At 41.4% G+C, this 18,640-nt stretch overlaps 1 protein-coding gene across 1 annotated transcript in view; it reads right to left on the minus strand.

Annotated features, from left to right (window-relative positions):
• The window catches only part of LOC106093703 (hemicentin-1), a gene marked incomplete in the record, with an annotated part of 778,578 nt that extends 760,443 nt beyond the window's left edge, over positions 1–18,135 (minus strand). Inside the window, 1 exon segment of the mRNA XM_059361772.1 lies at positions 16,331–18,135.
• Between the last annotated feature and the right edge of the window lie 505 nt (positions 18,136–18,640).

An 18,640-nucleotide genomic window follows, 5' to 3' on the forward strand; every position in this document is an offset into this window, starting at 1 on the left:
ATGGACGGACGGACAGGCAGACGGACGGGTGAGAGAAGGACAGACGGATGGCGGGGGATGGATGGATAGACAGACGGACGGACGGTCGGATGAACGGGATTCGGATGGACGGGATTCGGATGGACGGGAGCCGGATGGACGGGAGTCGGATGGACGGGAGTCGGATGGACGGGAGTCAGATGGACGGAAGTCGGATGGACGGGAGTCGGATGGACGGGCGTCGAATGGACGGTAGTCGGATGGACAAAGAGAAGGACAGACAGCAGAACAGATGGAAGGACAGACAGTTGGACAGGAAGACGTAAGGACAGGCAGACGGATGGCAAACACAAATTTTTAATTGTACTTGCGTATCTTTTTATTTTGGTCGCAACATTTTTTCAATTGGAATTGTGTCCTTAGATCAATAGGTTCTTGTTTATATTTACAATGAACAAAATTTAATGGTATCTCTTTTCTATACCCGCACAGGGGGAGAGGAGAGGTATACTTATTTCGTCATTCCGTTTATAACACCTCGAAATATTCATCTAAGACCCCATATAATCGATCGCCTCATGTCGTCTGCCCGTCTGTGGAAAGCATGCTAACTTTCGAAGGAGTAAAACTGGGCGATTGAAATCTTGCACAAGTACTTCCTATTGATGTATGTCAGTTGGGATTCTAAATTCGTCATATCGGTTCATATTAAGATAACGCTCCCATATAAGCCGATCTTCCAATTATAGTTCTTGAGCCTCTAGAGGGCGTGAGTCTTATCCGATATGGCTGAAAATGTTCACCAAAACTTCTACTACGACCTTCAACATATATGCCTAGTATGGTCCGAATCGGCCAAAAACCTGTTAAAGCTCCCATATAAACCAATCTCTTGATTTTTCTTCTTGAACCGCTAGAGGGCGTTATTATTTTCCAAATTGGCTGAAATTTTTCACAGTGATTTTTTCTGTGACCTCTAATGTTCGTGCAAAGTATGGCCTCAATCGATTCAAAACCTGATATTGCTCTTCTATAAACTCTATTCCCGATTTTACTTAACTTTGTCCTGTAATAAAACGTATGGTCGGAATCGGTTCAAAACCTGATATAGCTCCTTTATAAGCCGATCTCCTGATTAAGGGAGCCTTTAGAGTTCGTAATTTTTATCCTAATTGGCTGAAAATTCTCTTTGACTTTTTCTGTGACCCCTAATATTCGTGCCAAGTGTGCTCTGAATCGGTTCAAAATCTGATATAGCTCCCATATAAACCGATCTACCGATTTTACTTTTTGGGCCTCTTCAGGGATTAATTTTTATTCGATTTAGTTGAAATGATGCATAATGGCATCTTTTTAGTGTTCAACATGTGATTTCCATTATCAATGAAGAGTATGATCCGAATCGGTCTATAAACCGATATAGCCCCCATACAAACCAATTCACGAATTTGACTTCTTGAGCCTCTAAGAGCCTCAGTTTTCAACTAATTTGGCTGAAACTTGGCACAAGGACTTCTGTTCTGACTTCCAATATCATTGCTGAGTATAATCCGAATCGGTCAATAAACTGGCATAATGCGAATCCGGGATTTCATTTATTGAGTCCTTAGACCTGAATTTTCATCCGTTTTGGCTAAAATTTGGCGCAAGGTCTTGGGTTGGGACTTCAATATCAGTACCGAGTATAATCAAAATTGGTCTAAAAACTGAAATAGACCACATATTTACCGATTCCCGTATTTGACTAAGAAGTCCCTAGAAGCCTTAGTTTTTATCTGATTTTACTGAAATTTGACGAAAAGACTTCCAGTTCATCCGTCTGCATGTCCGTTCGTCTGTCCTTCCGTACGTCCATCCATCTATTCGTCTGTCCTTCCGTGCATGCATTCATCCTATCGTCTCTCCTTCCGTGCGTCCATCCATCCTTTCGTCTGTCGAAATCATGATAACCTTCGATCGAATAAAGATACGCGCTTGAAATTTTGCACATATACACAGGCTGGAACATTGAGCTCCAATTTGAGTGGTGTTCATTGCTATCAGGAGGAGCTTACCGGGGAGCTTTCGGGGGGCGACCACATGTTGCTGATAGTGGAATGCTTCATACGGAGTGGCCGCAACGGCAGTCGCGGAAAATCAACGATATCGAGCGGAGAGTTTCAGTCGATATGACAAGGCGAGTTATATGGCCGCTTTAAATAACTAATGGCAAAACTGCTCCCGCGGCGATCGGTTCTTTGGACCGGCCTGATTTTTACTTCCAGAACCCTTGCAAATTTAACCCGATGTTCTCCAAAAAATGAACTTTGTTATACCCACCACCGAAGGACGGGGGCATATTCATTTTGTCATTCCGTTTGCAAAACATCGAAATATCCATTCCCGACCCTATAAAGTATATATATTCTTGATCAACGTAAATCTAAGACGATCTAGACATGTCCGTCCGTCTGTCCGTCCGTCTGTCTGTTAAAATCATGCTACAGTCTTTAAAAATAGAGATATTGAACTGAATTTTTGCACAGATTCTTTTTTTATTCATAAGCGGGTTAAGTTCGAAGATGGGCTATATCGGACTATATCTTGATATAGCCTCCTTATAGACCGATCTCTCAATTTATGGTCTTAGGCCCATAAAAGCCACATTTATTATCCGATTTCGCTGAAATTTGGGACAGTGAGTTGTGTTAGGCCCTTCCACATCCTTCGTTAATTTGGTTCATATCGGTCCAGATTTGGATATAGCTGCCATATAGACCGATCCTCCGATTTAGGGTCTTAGGTCCCTAAAAGCCACATTTATTATCCGATTTTGCTGAAATTTAGGACATTGAGTTGTGTCAAGCCCTTCGACATGTTTCGTCAATTTGGTTCATATCGGTCCAGATTTGGATATAGCTGCCATATAGACCGATCCTCCGATTTAGGGTCTGAGGCCCATCAAAGCCATATTTATTATCCGATTTCGCTGAAATTTGGGACAATGTGTTGTCTAAGACCCTTCCACATCTTTCTTTAATTTGGCCCTGATCGGTTTAGATTTGGATATAGCGGTCATATAGACCGATCTCCCGATTTAAGATTTTGGGCCCTTAAAAGGCGCATTTATTGTCAGATGTCGCTGAAATTTGAGACAGTGAGTTGTGGTAGGAACTTTGACGTCCTTCTTCAATTTGGCCCAAATCGGTCCAGATTTGGATATAGCTGCCATATTGACCGACCTCTCGATATAAGGTTTTGGGCCCATAAAAACCACATTTATTGTACGATTTCGCCAAAAGTCGAGACAGTGAGTTATGTTAGGCTTTGCAACATCCTTCTTCAATTTGGCCCAGATCGGTCCAGATTTTGATATAGCTGCCATATAGACCCACCTCTCAATATAAGGTTTTGGCCCCATAAAAGGCGCAATTATTGTCCGATTTTGCCAATATTTGGGACAGTGAGTTGTGCTAGACCCCTTCATATCCCTCTTCAATTTGGTCTGCATCGGTTCAGATTTGGATATAGCTGCCATATAGACCGATCTCTCGGTTTGAAGTCTTGACCTAATAAAAGGTACATTTATAATCCAATTTCGCTGACATTTGTCACAGTGACATATTTTAGACTTTTCGACACCCGTGTCATTTATGGTTCAGATCGGGTTATATTTGGATATAGTTACAAAATTGAACAATGGCTTGTACTTATTAGACCACTCAATGATCCAAATCGGACCATATGTCGATATAGCTACCATGGGGGCACGAATTATGCATTCTTCACCGGATTATGACGAAAGGTAGTTTACAAATAAACCCGGGGTGTTGGGCATTCAAAGTTCGCCCCGGCCGAACTTAGCATGCATTTCCTTGTTATACCTTCACCATAGGATGGGGGTATACTAATTTCATCATTCTGTTTGTAACACCTCGAAATATGGGTCTGAGACCCCCATGAAGTACATATATTCTTGATCGTCATGTCATTTTCAGTCGATCTAGCCATGTCCGTCTGTCCGTCCGTCTGTCGGTCGAAAGCACGCTGGTTTTGGTATCACTTCCAACAACAGCATATGATTCAAATCGATCCATGTTTTGATGGGGCTGTCTTATAAAGCGATTTTGGGTCTTGATTTCTTGAGCCTCTAGAGGGCGCAATTCTCGTCCGATTTAACTAAAATTTTGCGCGTAGTGTTTTGGTGTTATTTTCAATAACTGTTTTAAATATGATTCAAATCGGCACATAACCTGATATAGCTGCCATATAAACCGATCTGAGATCTTGACTTTTTGAGCCTCTAGAGGGCGCAATTCTCATCCGATTTGGCAGAAATTTTGTACCACAGCTTCTCTCATGACCTTTAACATACGTGTCTAATATGGTCTGAATCGATCTATAGCTTGATACATCTCCCATATAAACCGATCTGCAGATTTTGATTCTTGAGCCCCTACAAGACGCAATTCTTATCTGAATGAACTGAAATATTACACAATGACTTCTACAATGTTCAGCATTCATTTATGGTCCCAATCGGACTTTAACTTGATATAGCTCCAATAGCACAACAGTTCCTATTCAATATTCTTTGCATGCCTAAGAAGAGACCCATGGTGGAGGGTACATAAGATTCGGCCCGGCCGAACTTTGCACCCTCTTACTTGTTCTTTACTACTACGCCCTTGCCTGATATTAAGATGCCACCATAAACTTGGCCGTATTAGTGGCGTGTAAGAGAAGTTTTCTTGCTTCGTTCGCTCGCTCGCTCGCTTGCTCGCTATTCAAAGGAAATGTAGTTTTATTATGGCAAAGGAAATGTATTGTTATTTTTTATTTCATTTCTCCCTCCTTGGTCGCCATGTGCAACTGCTGTTGCTTTTGCTTCGTCATGATGCTTCTTAAATTCTAAACTTTTTTTCTCTCAATTTCGTCTCTAAGACATGACCAAGTTTTTAGTTTTCCTTGAGCTTTGCAACATATGTCCTTATGTCGCTGTGCTAGCTGCAGGGCTCACAAGTCGAAATGTAAGAAAGGAGAAGAAGAAGAATGTAAGAAGAAGGAAAAGTAACTTAAAGTAGAACACCGGGTTTTCCTAGTTTTCTTTTTTTTCGCCCTCTGCTTAAACCTAGACATGTTTCCTTAAGGCATTCCGCTGAGGAAATTAATGTGAAAAATTGCAATGTTGCAATTGAGGACACCACGGTTGTTAGAATTAAGCTGAGTCAGTTTCTTTAGAAAGTTGGCAAAGAGCTAGTTTTGTAAAATTTTAGTTTGGATAGCATCAGGAGAAAAAGTTTTAGTTGCTCTTTAAACATAGAAATGATGAACTAAGGACTTAGGCCTTCATGGACAGAACTTAATGTAGATTTGAAAAAGGTTTATTTGACAGTTTTTTTTTTACAGAACTGTCAATTGAAGCTATTTCCAATATACATAAAGTTTTGTGAATAAAGCTGATAAAATTTATTTCATAGTTCCACAGATTTTGGAGACACGTGTGATAGTTTTATCAAAATTTTTGGCTTCTGCTTGATAATGGAGTTTATTTTGGTGCTAAGAGCGAAGCTTTAATGATATCATGAATTACAAAGGGTCCATACCAGGCCATACCAATTTTATACCCTCCACCATAGGATGAGGGGTATACTAATTTCGTCATTCGGTTTGTAACACCTGGAAATACGCGTCTATGACCCCATAAAATATGAAAATTTTTGATCGTCTTGACATTTTAAGTCGATCTAGCCATGCCCGTCCGTCTGTACGTTCGGCTGTCCGTCCGTTTGTCTGTCCGGCGGTCCGTCCAGCTGTCCGTCAGTCTGCCCACCCGGCTGTCCGTCCGGCTGTCCGTCCGGCTGTCCGTCCAGCTGTCCATCCGGCTGTCCATCCGTCTGTCCGTCCGGCTGTCCCTGCGGCTGTCCGTCTGTCGAAAGCACGCTAACTTTCGAAGGAGTAAAGCTAGCCACTTGAAATTTTGCACAAATACTTCTTATCAGTGTAGGTTGGTTGGAATTGTAAATGGGCCAAAATGCTCCATGTTTCGATATAACTGCCCTATAAACCGATCTTGAGTCTTGACTTATTGAGCTTCTAGTGGACGCAATTCTCATTCGATTTGGCTGAAATTTTGCACCCAGTGTTTTGGTATGACTTCCAACAACTGAGTGTGGTCTAAATCAGTCCATAGCCTGATATAGCCGCCATTTAACCGATCTCCCGATTGAACATCTTGAGCTTCTAGAGGGCGCCATTCTTATCCAATAAGGTGGAAATTTTGCATATGGCGTTTTATTTTGGCTTCCAACAACTATGTCATGTATGGTCTAAATCGGTTGATAACCTGATATAGCTGCCATATAAACGGATCGTGGGTCTTGACTTCTTGAGCTTCTAGAGGGCACAATTCTTATTCAATCCCATGGCAGCCGGTTGTACGTACCGGATTGACCCGATGGAATCCTCCATCGGCAAGGGCTGCCGTCTCGGTGTAAAACACACTGCTATAACAACATAACAACAACAATTCTTATTCGACCTGGCCGAAATTTTGCATGAAGTGATTTATTTTGACTTCCAACAACTGTGCCAAGTATGGTCTAAACCTGTCCATAACCTGATATAGCCGCCATATAAACCGATCTCCCGTTTAGACTTCTTGGCCTTCCGGAGGGCGCAGTTCTTATCCAATATGGTTGAAATTTTGCATATGTCGTTTTAGTATGGCATCCAACAACTGCTCCAAGTACGGTTTAAATCGGTTGATAATCTGATATAACTGCCACATAAACCAATCTCCCAGTTTGACTTTTTCAGCCTCGGGAGAGCACAATTATTACTCCATTTGCCTGAAATTTTGGAGATGGCGCTTTTCTATGACTCCTTACAGCCATGGAAATTACGGTACATACGTTCAATAACTTGATATAGCTCATATGTATTTGAACAAGTAAACAGGCGTTAAGTTCGGCCGGGCCGAACTTTGGATACCCACCACCTCGGGTATATATGTAAACCAGCTTTCGTCAAAATCCGGTGCAAAACTCATACCTTATGTACCATAGCAGAAATATATGGAGGGGATCTTATCTTAACTCTTTGTCCCCAATTTTGGCAACATCGGACAAAAAATGCGCTTTTTATGGCCCCAAAATATAAAACCGAGAGATCGGTCTATATGGCAGCTATATCCAAATCTGGACCTATCTGTGGGATAATGCAGAAGTATATCAAGGGGCTAACTCGCTGTCCCAAATTTCGGCGACATCGGACAATAAATGCGTGTTTTATGGGCCTAAGACCCCAAATCGGAGGATCGGTCTATATGGCAGCTATATCCAAATCTGGACCGATCTGACGGAAATTGACGGAGGATATCGAAGGGCCTAACACAACTCACTGTTCCAAATTTCAGCAAAATCGGATAATAAATGTGGCTTTTATGGGCCTAAGACCCTAAATTTAAGGATCGGTCTATATGGCAGCTATATCCAAATCTGATTGATTGTTGATTGTTGATTGTTGAGCATTGCAAATGGGCCATATTAACTCACGATGTCCCGATTTGACTTCTTGAGCCCCAGGAAGCCGCAACTTTTGTCTGCTTTAGCTGTTCCCTTGTGACTTCCAACAATTGTGCTCAGTACCATCCAAATCGGTCAAGAACCTGATATTGCTTCCATATCCCGATTTGACTTCTTGAGCCACTGGAAGCCAACATCTTTGTCCGATTTTGAAAATATTTCTGATGTTCTCGTCAGGATTCAAACCCAATTGTTCAGCTTCATAGGCGGACATGCTAACCTCTGCGTTACTTCTAATGATATACAATCCGCCTTTTTCATAAAACAGACAATTGTGCTGTAAGTTTAAATGAGAAGGCAGACGACTGGTCTGTAAATTTAAGATTATTGATGTCAATAAACTTGAAATAGGCCATGTACAACCACAGAACAGAGTAGCTGTCAAAGGACGACAAAAATCCTCTTGGGTGCTATGAATCCTGAAAAGACAAGGGAAAGCAGTATGGCATTCTGTGTCATAACGGTCCACATAAGATAATCCCCTAAGAGGCTGTGCATGTAACGGCACGGCCTAAGATTGACTAAACGCAGGTATTTATATATGAAAATTTTAGGCTATAGGTCTAAGCCAGGGGTTCTTCTTTAAAGACCCCGGATCTAAAGTCTATTTCCGACTGTCTCATCCTAATAGGGTCCTGCAGGTTGATTACGAAAAGTGTGATGTGGAATGGTGTTAACCCAAGGACGTCGAGTGTGAACATAATTGCAAATTTTACCCATGAATATTCCACTAAGGAAAACGGGCAAACTTGTCACATATCAATGAGTGCAGTCCGATTCAAGTTTTAAGCTCAATGATAAGGGGTCTCCTTGTTATAGCCGAGTCCGAACGGAGTGCCGCACTGCGACACCTCTTTGGAGAGAAGTTTTACATGGCATAGTAACTCACAAATGTTGCCAGCATTAGGAGGGGAAAACCACCGCTGAAAATTTTTTCTGGTGGTCTCGCCAGGATTCGTTCAGCGTCATAGGCGCTACGGTGGCTTCCGGTGTGTGAACATAATTATCTTCAGTAAACTAGCCAATAGGTCTATAACATGCAGCACGCTAATGTCACAGACGTTACTGGAGTGTAACATAAAAGATTAACTCCTTCTCTGAGGATGGCTTTTTCCGCATCGTTTTGGGTGCCGGGTCATAGCGGAGGGTGAAGGGGAAAGAGAAGGCAGACGAATTGACAGGACTGGCATTAGTAAACTTGGTGAATATTTACTGAAGACTTTCGAAGCCGAGCATTCGGGGTTAAGAGCATGGACAATGAACGTACTGTTGGAGCAGTGAAACGGTCGTTAGGACGACAAAGAATCTGTAGAAAATATAGACGAGGATATTACTGAGAGGGAGTAAGAAGGAGATCAATATGTCTCACAGCATCATAAAAGGCCGTAACAAAGGGGCACGAGAAGGCAGACGAATTGGTCGTAGGTGCCAAAGGGCTGCCATTAGTAAACTTGGTGAATGTTTACTGAAGACTTTAAAATCGGAGTAGCTGGGGTTAGGAGAATGAGGAATGAACGCACTGTGCAGCAGTCTAATGGTCGTTAGGTCGACAAAGATCTTACAGAAAATATAGACGAGGCTATTACTGAGAGCGAGTAAGAAGGAGATCAGTATGTCTCACGGCATCACTAAAGGTCACACAGAACTAAGGGCGCACTTGTGCAGAGTTGGTGCGTCAAGTGACAGACTACTGACAGACTACAGACTGACAAGACGATGAGACATATCCTAAGTTAATGTCCGGCTTACGTGGCCTACAAACCCCGGCATGTGGCAATGTGAAAAAAAAAAAACAAGTAAAAGCGTGCTAAGTTCGGCCGGGCCGAATCTTATATATCCTTCACCATGAATCGCATTTGGCGAGTTCTTGCCACGGTATCTCTTTTAAGGCAAACAATGGATAAAAGAAAAGAATTGCTATTTTATTGGAACAATATCAAGTAACGGTTCATTTCGGACCATAATTGAACTGAATATTGGAGACCATAGTAGAAGCCATTGTGTAAAATGTCGGCCAAAACTATGGTTGCCCAAAAAGTAATTGCGGATTTTTTAAAAGAAAGTAAATGCATTTTTAATAAAACTTAGAATTAACTTTAATCAAATATACTTTTTTTACACTTTTTTTCTAAAGCAAGCTAAAAGTAACAGCTGATAACTAACAGAAGAAGGAATGCAATCACAGAGTCACAAGCCGTTGAAAAATTTTGTCAACGCCGACTATATGAAAAATCCGCAATTACTTTTTGGGCAACCTAATAGTAAGAATTACGCACTTTAGAGGCTGAAAAAGTAAAATAGGAAGATTGGTTAATAGGGGAGTTGTATTAGGCTATAAACCGATTCATGCCATATTCGACACGTATGTTAAAGGTCATGAGAGAAGCCGTTCTACAAAATTTCAGCTAAATCGGATAATAATTGCGCCCTCTGGAGGCTCAAAAAGTCAAGACCCCAAATCGGTTTATATGGCAGCTATATCAGGTTATGGACCGATTTGAATTATTTTTAGCACAGTTGTTGGCAGTCATAATAAAACACCTCATGCAAAATATCAGCCAAATCTGATAAGAATTGTGCCCTCCAGAGTGTCAAGAAGTCAAGACCCCATATAGGTTTATATGACAGCTATATCAGGTTATGAAGCGATTTCAACCATACTCAGCACAGTTGTTGGCAGTCATAATAAAACACCTCATGCAAAATTTCAGCCAAATCGGATAAGAATTGTGCCCTCTAGCGGCTCAAGAAGTCAAGATCCCAGATCGGTTTATATGGCAGCTGTATTAAAACCTAAACCGATATAGCCCATTTACAATCCCAACCAGCCTACTCTAATAAGAAGTATTTGGGCGAAATTTCAAGCGGCTAGCTTTACTCCTTCGAAAGGACGGATGGACGGACGGACAGACGGACGGACTGACGGATGGACGGATGGACGGATGGACGGACGGACAGACGGACGGACGGACAGACGGACAGACGGACGGACGGATGGACGGACAGACGGACGGACATGGCTAGTTCGACTTAAAATGTCATGACGATCGATATACTTAATGGGGTCTTAGACGAATATTTCGAGGAGTTACAAACAGAATGACGAAATTAGTATACCCCCATCCTATGGTGGAGGGTATAAAAACTTTTAAAAAATCTAGAGAACGGGTAGAGATGTCTCTTCGAAATTAATTTAAAATTTAATGGTTAGAGCTGGGGCGGTAACGAGATCATGTGCATAATTCTATGGCCTAAGGTGGTCCGGGTGTCTCTTGGCAGGTCCATTAAGTTGATAACCTTGGCATTTTGAAAATTGGTTCAAGTTGCCAATTCTTCAATTATGATCCGTAGTGCTCAAAAATCTCTGCAAAAAACAGTTTGAGGTCAACACTATTTTTTTGGTCTCAGGAATTTTGGACTTTTTTTTATTTTGGTGGAGACAAGCTTCGTATTTTGCGATTTTCGAAGGCATTGTAGTGCGATTATCCTTTTGGTGCATGATTTGGTGACAAAATTGGCAACTCGCCGTAAAATTTCAAAGAATTGTCCTGTTTTCTAGCGGAAAAATTTCTAGATTATATTCCACTACGCGTGGCTGCGGATATCACATCAGACTTGACCAAGGGGCTTAGAAAAACTAATCATTGTAAACTTCAGCAAAATCGGAAATTATATGAGCCTTTTTCTGGGCTCAAGACATTGTATCGGTCTATATGGCAGCTAAATCGAAATATAGTCTAATATGAGCCGTTCCAGAACTGATGCTGAATACGTGTCTGTGTCAAAAGTTTTTAAAGGCTATATCAAACACTTCAAGTTTAAGCTAAATGATAAGGGGCCTCCCTTTTATAGGCGAGTCCGAACGGTGTGCCCCAGTGCGATACTCCTTTAGGGAGAAGTTTTCACAGGGCATAATACTTCACAATGTTCTTGTCAGTATTCGAAACCAGGTTTTGAGCGTCATAGGCGCACATGCTAACCTCTGCACTACGGTGCCCACCAATTTATTTTTGCGTGCTCCAATAAAAAATCTAAACGCAGTGGTGGCTTGAAACTATTCAGTTGCCCAAAAAGTAATTGCGGATTTTTCATATAGTCGGTGTTGAAAAATTTTTTCACAGCTTGTGACTCTGTAATTGCATTCTTTCTTCTGTCAGTTATCAGCTGTTACTTTTAGCTTGCTTAAAAAAAAAGTGTAAAAAAAGTATATTTGATTAAAGTTCCTTCTAAGTTTTATTAAAAATGCATTTACTTTCTTTTAAAAAATCCGTAATTACTCTTTGGGCAACCCAATAGAAACATACGGTTCAGAAGGTTGCCATTTGTCACGAAAATATTAATTTACACACATCTACCACCATCTTTAGGTCAGGTCGGCTACTTTTAGGACCGCCCTTGCAATTCTGAACCGTTTTTGATAAACTTTGGCAGTGATTTGTCCTTCACTCGAAAAGGAATGACTACCATTCATTCTCATGGCTTGTCACTCAGCTTAATGAAACAGGCTCTTAGTGAATTGGTTTTTAGTATCAAGAAGACAGGGAGAAAGATCCATTAATGAGCGTTTGGATCGACTCAGAATCACTTTCTAATTTAATTTAGCTATGTCTGACTGTCCGTCTGTCTGTCTAACTGTTAGTCTGACTGTCCGTCTGTTTGTCGATATGTCCTTCTGTTTGTCCGTCTGTCTGTCGGCTCGTCTGACTCCGTTTGTCTGTCTGCCCGCTTGTCTTTCCGTCCGTCTATCTGTCGGCTTGTCTGACTCCCGTTTGTCCGTCAGTTCGTCTGTGTGTCTGCCTGTCCGTTTGTCTATTCTTCCGACTATCTGTCTGTTCTTCTTTCTGTCTGTCCGTTTGTCTGTCTGTCCGTTTGTCTGTCTTCCGACAGATAGACGTACGAATAGAAGTACGTCTATCTGTCGGTCTTTATTTCTGTCTGTCCATCTGTCTGTCCGTCTGCCTTTTCGTATGTCTGTCCGTTCGTTTGCTGTTCGTCTGTCTGTCTGTCCGTTCGTTTGCTGTCCGTCTGTCTGTCCGTTTGTCTATTCTTCCGACTATCTGTCTGTTCTTCTTTCTGTCTGTCAGTCTGTCTATCCGTCCATCTATCTATCCGTCCGTTTATCTGTTTGTCCTTCTTTTCTGTCTTCCGTCTTTCTATCCGTACGTCTATCAATCGGTCCTTCTTTCTGTCTGTCCGTCTGCCTTTTCGTATGTCTGTCCGTTCGTTTGCTGTTCGTCCGTCTGTCTGTTCGTCTCTGTGTCCGTCTGTCTGTCTGTCCGTCAATCTGTCGTCTGTATGTCCGTCCGTCTGCCTGTCTATCGGTCTGCTGTCAGTCTGTTTGTCCATCTGCCTGTCTGTCCATGTTGTATACACGGTAAAGGTCTCAAATTTCATTCGATCATCTTCAAATTTGGCAAAGAAAAAAATTGGAAAAAATCGGTTCAGATTTGGGGATATATATATTTTCGTCCGAATTGGTCTAATATTGCAACTGACTCGCTTAATATTTCGCAAAAAGGAATCTCGTTATACTCCCGATATTCCTGTTGAATATCATTGGAATTTTTTTTTCAAATTTAAATGTAGCTCTCATGTATATGTCTCACCCGATTTTCACTTTTGGAGCCATAGTCAGCGTATTTTTTAACAGATTATTTTAAAAATGTTCACAATATTTTCTTTTATGGGGTTTATGGCTGTGTGTACGAAAACGTTTCCGGTTTAGCTATAGCTCCCATATTTTGCACTAATGCTGCAATTATTTGACTAATACTGCAATTATTTCGACATTTTTTAACCCAACCTCAAAACATTTGGCATAGACCTTACAAAATTTCGAATTGCAAAGAAATCGGTTCAAATTTATGGGTTGCCCAAAAAGTAATTGCGGATTTTTTAAAAGAAAGTAAATGCATTTTTAATAAAACTTAGAATGAACTTTAATCAAATATACATTTTTTACACTTTTTTTCTAAAGCAAGCTAAAAGTAACAGCTGATAACTGACAGAAGAAAGAATGCAATTACAGAGTCACAAGCTGTGAAAAAATTTGTGAACGCCGACTATATCAAAAAATCCGCAATTACTTTTTGGGCAACCCTATTTATAGCTCCCATATATACATTTATCGCCTGATTTTCAATTCTAGAGCCTGTGCAAACACATGCATCACCCGATCTTCTCAGATAGGTTAAGATCTTCTTTACTTCCACAACTAGATGTAGCTCCCATGCATATTTTCCTCCGATATTGGCTAATATTGCAAAAATTTGGAGATTTGTTAGCCGTTCCTCACGAAATTTGACACGAAATTTTCTCTTATGACTCTTCAGATCGCTGATGAGTTTTTTAGATATAGCTCTCATATGTATTTTACTCCCAATTTTCACTTTAAGCGCCTTTATAAATTCAATTTTTAAGTGATTTTCTCAAAATTTTGCGTGGCGAATTTCTACATCTAAAATTGAAGCAGTTTTTACTTCGACGACTTAGCCTGCATACCCAAAAGGTTGGCTTCGATCGACTTTAGACCGTCCTTGCTTGTTATACCTTTCCCATGTTGTGGACTAACTTGCCATTCTTAGAAACTGCAAATTTGCCCATGAATATACCATTAAGGAACAGGGGCAAACTCCTCACATATCAATGAGTGCTGTCCGATTCAAGTTTTAAGCTCAATGATAAGGGGCCTCCTTTTTATACCCGAGTCCGAATGGCGTGACGCAGAGCGACACCATTTTGGGGAGAAGTTTTTACATAGCTGCCATACTATTTTTTCAAATGGCATAATTTCTCACAAATGTCGTCAGCATTAGGAAGGGACAACCACCGCTGAACATTTTTTCTGATGTTCTCACCAGGCTGACGCTGAACGCCTGGTATTGAATCCAGGCGTTCAGCATCATAGGCCGAAATGCTAACCTCTGACCTACGGTCGAATCCCATCTTACAAAGTCAATATATTCCTAATCGCCATGTCATTTATGTTCTATCTAGCGATGTTCGTTCCTCTGTCCGCCCATCAGTCAGTCATTCCGTCCATACAGCTGACCGTCCGTCAATGTGTCTGTCCGTCCGTCCCTCCTCCCATAGATCTGTCAGTCCATCACATATGTCGCCAGCATTCGGAGGGGATAACCGCCGCTGAAAAATTTTTCTGATGTTCTCGCCAGGATTCGAACCCAGGCGTTCAGCGTCATAGGCCGACATGCCAACCTCTACGCTAAGGTGGCTTCAATTCTTACAAACTCATTATATTCCTAATCGCCATGTCATTTATGTTCTATCTAGCGATGTCCGTTCCTCGGTTCGCCCATCAGTCAGTCTTTCCGTCCATACAGCTGGCCGTCCGTCAATGTGTCTGTCCGTCCATCAATATGTCTGTCCGTCCGTCCCTCCTCCCATAGATCTGTCAGTCCATCACAAATGTCGCCAGCATTCGTAGGGGATAACCACCGCTGAAAAATTTGTCTGATGTTCTCGCCAGGGTTCGAACCCAGGCGTTCAGCGTCATAGGCCGACATGCCAAAATCTGTGCCCAGGGTGGCTGCCATTCGTCCATACATCTCCTCGTCCGTCCATATTTTTGTCCGTCCGTCAATATGTCTGTCCGTCCGTCCCTTTGACCAAAGATCTGTCCGTTCATCGGTCTGTCCGTCCATAGACCTGTCCCATCACAAATGTTGCCAGCATTCGGAGGGGATAGCCACTGTTGAAAATTTTTTCCGATATTCTTACCAGGATTCGAACCCAGGCGTACAGCGTCATAGGCCGATATGCTAACCTCTGCGCTACGGTGGCCTTCATTCTTCGCCATGACATTTACGCTCTATCTAGCGATGTCCGTTCCTCTGTCCGCCCCTCTGTTAACCCATCAGTCATTCTGTGTATACATCTGGCCGTCCGCCAATATGTCTGTCCCTACGTCAATATGTCTGCCTGTCCGTTAATATATTTGTCCGTCCGTCAATATGTCGGTCTGTCCGTCAAGATGTCTGTCCCCGTCAAGATGTCTGTCCCCGTCAAGATGTCTGCACCCAGGCGTTCATCGTCATAGGCGGTCTATCCCTCCGTCCATCAGTCTGTCTGTCCGTCCATCAGTCTGTCCGTCCATCGGTCTGTCCGTCCATCGGTCTGTCGGTCCATCGGTCTGTCCGTCCATCAGCCTGTCCGATCATCGGTCTGTCCGTCCATCGGTCTGTCCGTCCATCGGTCTGTCCGTCCATCGGTCTGTCCGTCCATCAGTCTGTCTGTCCATAGATCTGTCCGTCCATAACAAATGTCGTCAGCATTCGGAGGGGAAAAACCACCGCAAAAATTTTTTGCTGATGTTCTCGCCAGAATTCGAACCCAGGCATTCATCGTGATAGGCGGACATGCTAGCCTCTGTGCTACGGTGGCCTTTGGTAATATGGGGCTCATATAAAAAGTATTTGTCTAGGTGGCTCAATATCGTATATATTGGCGAATTTTTTGTAACCATCATAAAAGTCATCTGTGCTATGCCATAAATCCTTAAGATTTTCTTTTTCAATTTTCATTGCCTTAGAGCGTCAAAGAGAAATATCTTAGGCAAATTGTTTTGGGTCGCAAACAGAAAAGCCTATAAATTAAAAATTCCCCAGAAAGAAATATTTCACTAACTGATGCCCAAAAGGAATTTTTTCCCCCTGAAGGGTGTTTATTAACAACAAGTTGTAGCAATGTCTATTTTGTAAGCAAAATAAACACTCACAAAAAAAAACGGGGAGAAAGAGTTGAGAATGCTTATTCTCTAGTTCACTTACCTTTTGAAAGTGAATGTCTCTGGTCTATGTTGAGAATGACCAGTGGGCTGATGATATCCGTTTTTTTCTGCTTATGCAAAGTGTTTAAATTCTCTCCATCATGTTTATGTTTTGTTGTTATTTTTTTTTTTTTGGGGCTTCCTTTGTTGCCTGGTTTGATTTTTTTTCTTGGTAATTTAATTTTAGTCTTGGCACATATAAAAGGTTTAGATTTTCTTTTATATACAACACACACTCACAATTCGTTGAGCCATCATCATGAAATCACTAGACTTTGTTAACTTTAAGGATTTTTATAACCTTTTCTAGCTTGCCATCAGGCTTGCCTTTACAAAAGGATCAATCTGTTTGCTATGGCTGCATGGCCATAAAACTGAGAGAGAAAACGGATTTCCGATACGATTTGAATAATCAATGCCTTGGCCGCCTCCTAAAAGAAGGCTATAAATTTGTTTGCTTTTATTTTTGAATACCAGGAAGTTTTTATTATGTGCCGCCTTTCTTAACAAAGCACATTAACGGGCGAGGACCTTGTAAGAGCCCAGGATTATTGTTGTGATGGCCTTTATAAAAACCATCAACTCATTGATGGTGATGATTATTAAACAACATTTGTGGCCTAATAAACAATTTATCTAGGGGGCCAGTGGAAGCTTTTTGTTGTAATTCGATTTTGTTTTTTCACTTTACCACAACAATTAGCAAAAAATTTTTAATAAAAGATTGATATTTTTTAAGGATTTCTTTGATGTGGACAATTAACTTTGAAAGAGCTGCCTTGTTTGTGTTAATTTCTTTTTTCCTTTTTACGTTTTTCTCCAAATGATTGACGTTATGGGTCTTGCCTTTGGTTGCTTCATGAAATTTTACGCTTCATTAGCACTGAATTTTTTCTACAACTTTTTCTACACTGTTTTGTTGGAGTGAACTTGTGGCGGGGGGGTGGGGTCCTTTGTTATCTTTGCAGTCTTTTTAAGGAATTTTTACAACTTTCTTGCTTGATTTAAAATTTTTGCCGTTTCTTCTTTTAGCCCTTCTTCTTCATTTTAAAGGTTTTCCAATAGCCGGAAATGCTTAATTTTGCGTAAAAATTCCAGCTTCAATGAAGCAAAGCCATATTTAAATCATTAGCGATTTTCTTTTTCTTCGTGGAGGTAAAGGCGGCAAGGGGCATACGCGTTAAGGATTTGTTTGTATGTGAAACCGAACCGAAGACCGAATTCACCAAACCTCTTGGCAAAATAGGCTCGCTGGCTGGCACGAGTTTAGGCTACACTTTTAGCTTTTGTTATTTTGTACACGGGGCCAAATAAAGCCACAAACGAACTCGCAAATAGTCACCAGGATTCGCACAAGCACTGATGAGACGAACACACGCACGCACGCACGCACGCCGATACACGAGAAATTGGGTTACACAAGATTTGCGAGAAGGTTTTCGTTTCCGCTGTCATAGACCTCACTCACAGTGCGATATAAACAAGCACTCAACATACACTTAAGCACACAAACACACACATGCACACCAACACTTATGCTTCACATAAAACGGATTTTCCAAACTGAATTTTCGCCAATAATCATATTTAAACAAAATTTATTTTGGTTTACTACTCATGCAAGATTGCCTTTGGCTTATAATAATTACTTTTAAAATTTCTTTTCATATGATATATCCAAAAACAATTTCTACGTTTAGCCGTCGCTCGTTGTTTTTGTTTTCCTTTTTTTTTTTCTTTTGGGTTTTCTTCTTCTTTTTTGCTTTATTTTGGCCCGTAGACGCTATCGCAACGACGTTCTTCACAAAACCACGACCTTTTCAATACTAAAGGATTTTCCATTCATTTGCAGCAATCGGTTATCGCACGAAGTTCGAAATGGGAGCACGACATCAACATCAACACAGACCATAACTCAATGAATGGGGCATTTAACGAGAAAACGAATGCTCTTAACGAAACTTGAACGAAACTCTTGAACTCGCAATTGCTCAGCAGAGGCATAGCTAAAGTTAATTCCCTCAGCAATTGCGGCCTCCACTCTAAGCAAATTAAGAGAGCAAGATAGAGAGAGAGCGAGAGAGAGAGAAAGCATTGGAGAGTTAACTTTTATGCTCACCACCACCACCAAAACTGTTAGAGATGTGAAATGCGCACATACACCACAAGGCAACACTTTAGTTATCCCCCCACATCATTTACACACCTCAACATATTTGGTCACAAACAATCTCTTTCTCTTAATCAAACTCACCCACTGCAGGCACATTGTTAACGGGTGTTCGTAGATAAACGAAGGAATTGTTGAATA

Source organism: Stomoxys calcitrans, chromosome 2 (assembly GCF_963082655.1).
Source record: "Stomoxys calcitrans chromosome 2, idStoCalc2.1, whole genome shotgun sequence".
In the NCBI taxonomy this organism is placed as follows: Eukaryota; Metazoa; Arthropoda; class Insecta; order Diptera; family Muscidae; genus Stomoxys; species Stomoxys calcitrans.